Source organism: Mesocricetus auratus, unplaced genomic scaffold (assembly GCF_017639785.1).
Source record: "Mesocricetus auratus isolate SY011 unplaced genomic scaffold, BCM_Maur_2.0 Super-Scaffold_100015, whole genome shotgun sequence".
NCBI classification, from domain to species: domain Eukaryota; kingdom Metazoa; phylum Chordata; class Mammalia; order Rodentia; family Cricetidae; genus Mesocricetus; species Mesocricetus auratus.
In genome coordinates, this window is record NW_024429198.1 from 53,880,390 (window position 1) to 53,884,901 (window position 4,512).

The following is a 4,512-nucleotide window of genomic DNA, read 5'->3' on the forward strand; positions in this document are numbered from 1 at the left end:
GTTATAAAGTAGCAGTGAAAAGAATTTTATGGTCGTGGTCACCACAACATGAGGAACTGTATTAAAGGGTCTCAGTATTAGGAAGGTTGAGAACCACTGCTTCATAGCCCCCCCCCCAAGGTGGAAGCGTTAACTTTATTATGACTTACCCAAGGCGCATGCTCAGTCTCTCATCTGTTGGGTTAAGTCTTTCCAACGACCTGTTTCTATACGTAACGCAGAGACCTTCCTAGGGGCCTGTTGTGTCCCGCCTGTCACTCCTCTACACAGCGAGAGGCACCTCCATCCCAGACCGCGCTCCAGTCCCATGGCCTTAGAATCCACCATGTGGTCCCAAGCCCAGTTTCTAAACGCATACGGTCATTTTTCCCTGGGTGTCAAGGTAAGCGAGGCAGCGTGGAGGGGCTGCAGGCTTGGTCCCCGCAGGACACACCTGTGGCCCTTGCCTGGCAGGGCTAACCCGTGGAGCACACCTTGGCCCTCCGTTTATACTGCCCCACTCCAGGCTCCCCAAGTGTTGAAATCGTTGCCATGATACCCGGTACCCTATTCTCAGGCTCCATAGAGCTCCGTATGGGGAACACTAGCCTAAAACTAGAAGAAACAAATAGAAAAAAAATACCTCTTCCAAATTATATGTAACCTTACTTCTGCACCTCAGCTGCCAAAAGAAAAAAAAAATGATTTGCCAAAGCTTAAGCCTTGAGGAACAAACTGAAGTTGCAAAGGGGTGGGGCGGGAGCAGGCTGGCTTCGCTTCTGACTGTCCTACGCAGACACAGGGAAGCAGAGGGTGATGGCCTCCTGCTTGTGTCATCCTGAGAGGGGCCTCCCTGTGCCATGACACACTCCACCACATCTTCCCATAGCTGTATTTGTTCCCTTTCTGTCTAGAATCCTCGCCACACTCACTCATGCACAGCAATGTCAACATTGCTATCTGAACTTCACCTGTCCTCCAGCTGGATCCATTACAACACACACACACACATATATATATATATGACTGCTTACCGGGCTCTAAAATTAAGCAGTGAGTTGTAAACACACCCACCCCCTCTGCCAAGCTAACACAAGAAAGAACATAAAGCAATTCATTTGGGAATGCCCAAAGGTTTTCAGCAAAGTCAAATGTCAATCCAGACTCTAAATAGCCTGTAAACTTTAAAAGAATTCCACATTTGGCTTATTTCCTCCCAGACGGTTTAACTAAACCATACTTGGTTCCACATAAAATTAGCCTTTACTTAACCAACCTTTATTTATTCAAGCTTATTCTAATTAGTAAAGAGGTGTCTAGACAGTGATAACCAGCCGACAGGGAAGAGACACGAGATTAAGCAAGCAGATGGCCCCTTGCTGTTTAATGAACAGACAGTGTTTTATTTAGATTGATGACCCAAGTAGAGAAGGTATTTAGTTTAAGCCATTCCCTTGAGAACTCTAGATGGCTGGACTCCAGTGATTAGTTCAGACTCAAGTCTTCCTCCTACCAGAAGTGGTTTCCATAATTCATAAGGCCTCGTGTTTACACCAAGCAAGCACAGAGCAGATACCCACACTCCTTCAGATGGCATGCTAACTTAACCTGTTTTCAGTTTTAAGAAGCAGAGTAAGAGAGGAAAAGCCCTTTCCACCTTCCAAAGGTCACATCAAAAATAAGAAAGAAAAAAGGATCAGACACAACTGTTCCTCATTTAATCATTCTCAATGAGTCACTTAACTTGGTTCATAAAACACATAAAAATGTGTCGAAGTTAAATGACCACAGAAGTGAGACTCCAGGCAGGGTCCAGAGGAGGACACGGGCGCTGATGGAAGGCTCCTATCCCAGAGGACACGGGCGCTGATGGAAGGCTCCTATCCCAGAGGACACGGGCGCGGATGGAAGGCTCCTATCCTATCCCAGAGGACACGGGCGCTGATGGAAGGCTCCTATCCTATCCCAGAGGACACGGGCGCTGATGGAAGGCTCCTATCCTATCCCAGAGGACACGGGCGCTGATGGAAGGCTCCTATCCTATCCCAGAGGTCACGGGCGCTGATGGAAGGCTCCTATCCTATCCCAGAGGACACGGGCGCGGATGGAAGGCTCCTATCCCAGAGGACACGGGCGCGGATGGAAGGCTCCTATCCTATCCCAGAGGACACGGGCGCTGATGGAAGGCTCCTATCCCAGAGGACACGGGCGCTGATGGAAGGCTCCTATCCCAGAGGACACGGGCGCGGATGGAAGGCTCCTATCCCAGAGGACACGGGCGCTGATGGAAGGCTCCTATCCCAGAGGACACGGGCGCTGATGGAAGGTTCCTATCAGGTACCTCTCAGTTTACACCTTTGCTGTCATCTGCTTTAAGAGCTTCCCTAGAAAATGTCACAAATCAAAAAGTGCTGCCAAGCCCAACGACTATATGGTGACTCATACAAGTTGTTCTCTGACACTCACAAGCACACTAAGGCACGTGCGCGTGCGTGCATGTGAGAGTGTGCGCACACACACACACACGAGCACGCACAGGTACACACACACACACACATGCACACAGGTACACATACAAAATAAGCCCTCAGGCACATACTAAACGTGAGTGTTGTAAAAAGTGTTGCTAAGTTGTAAGACAGCAGCATGTAAAACAGGAAAAGATCTGAAAGAAGCATGTTTCTAAGGTAGACTAGATAGGACAAATACATCTTCAAATATTGTCTCTTTCCCCTAACAGCTATGAAAGCTGGGTGGAGAAACACATGGAAAGGGAGGGTGTTGCTCAGTCTCTGTGCTTTTCATCAAGTTACAACCCGAGAGCTGTTTAAATAAATAAAGCATTGTCCAGAGCCGCTGTTTGGTTTAGGGCTGGGGTCTTGTTTGTTTGAGAGAGACAGTCTCGCTATATAACCCAAACTGGCCTGGACCTCAAACTCACAATCCTGCCTCAATTTGCTGCTCACTGGAGGAGAAAATGGTGGTTTTTAAAGTCAGTCTAAAGTTACTATATAATCTGTTGGGTTTGTTTTTGTTTTATGCTTTCTTTGTCTGACTTAAAAAATTATATATAGTTCCCCATGGTAAAGCTTCTAAAATCCGGACTTTTCTCGGACTCGTCATCTTTAATGGAAAATAATTCTAAATTGGAGATTTAGAAATTAAAACTGAAGTCTTCTTCTTCCAAATGACTTTGCAAATCCTTCAACAGGGAGTGAGAGTTAGGAAGCAGGAGGCCACAAGAAGCTTTGGTTTTGGGAGGACTTGGTGTTAGTACCAACGGTCCCAAAGAAGGACACAATCTTTTTGTCTGGCCTGGATTAAACTGAAGCTTAAACCTGACCGAGAGCAACGTGGGCCTCGATGCCTTGTCTTCCCTCTTTTAGGACATCAAGCTGTGTTTGGTCTCCCTGCCACTTTGCCAGATTCAGGACAGCTGGAGGCTGACACTTGATTAGTGACTGACAGGGCAGCTGTGACGTCGGCTGTCACGTGGGCTGTAATGCCCGCACTAATACGCATGATGGATCTCGAGTAGAACTGTCTCTGAGTGTGTGTCTCCTTGAAACTCTGCACGTGTAAATTTGGGAACATCTCCGATCCAATGGGCTGTGAGGTCTGTTCCTTTCACAAAGGCTGATTCATTACTAAGTTCCCAGAAATGACGGGAGCAAACAGCGGCTACGGTGGGGTGGTCTCTCTGTGGAGTCCAGGATGCCCCTGAACTCCTCATCTTCCTGCTTCAGTTTCCCCAGTGCTGCGGTTATAGGTGCGAACCATCCTGATCGGCCTTAGCTGGTGTCACTCACAGGCTTATTGTTAAGCAATACAGAACAGATTGGATAGTCATTGGGTGACGGGGGAGGAAATTTTAGACTCAGCGGGTAACTTAGCTATCCACCACGTGACAAAATACCCGAGGACGAGGAGAGATTGACTGAGTCCATGGTCCACAGTCACTTCTTCATACTGCCCTAGGCACACAGAGAGGGAGCGCAAACGCAGCAGCTCTGCGTGCTGAGAAAGGGCGCTCAGTCCATGGAAGCCAAGAAAGGAAAGCCAGCTCAGTCTTACCTATGACAAAGATCCCCTGATCCACCAACGCCGCTAGGCTGCGAGTCCCTAACTGGATGGATCTGGTCACGACGATGCGGTGTGAGGGGTCATGAGGGATGAGAAGCGATGTCAGAGTTAAAGCGGTGAGGGTGAGAAGCCAGGGCTTTCTCCTCGTCCAGGACGACCAAGTAGACTCGGTGACAGGGCAGGAGGGCAGACTGACCGGCTCCCTGGAGCCGCCCCGCCTGGAGGACCCGGACTCAGGCGCTGTGGCCCTTCCCTTTATCCTTGCTTCTGATGCAGCTCACTGCAGAGATGGCTTTGTCAAGAAAGGAGCCGGCTCTGCCACACCAAAGACAAAGCCCTAGATGAGATAACCAACAAAGATGGCCAGAGTCGTGCCGGTAGCTGCGACAGACTCAGAGGTGAGAGTTGGTCACGCAGCGGCGAAAACAAAGATTGTGGTGTGATAAGAAG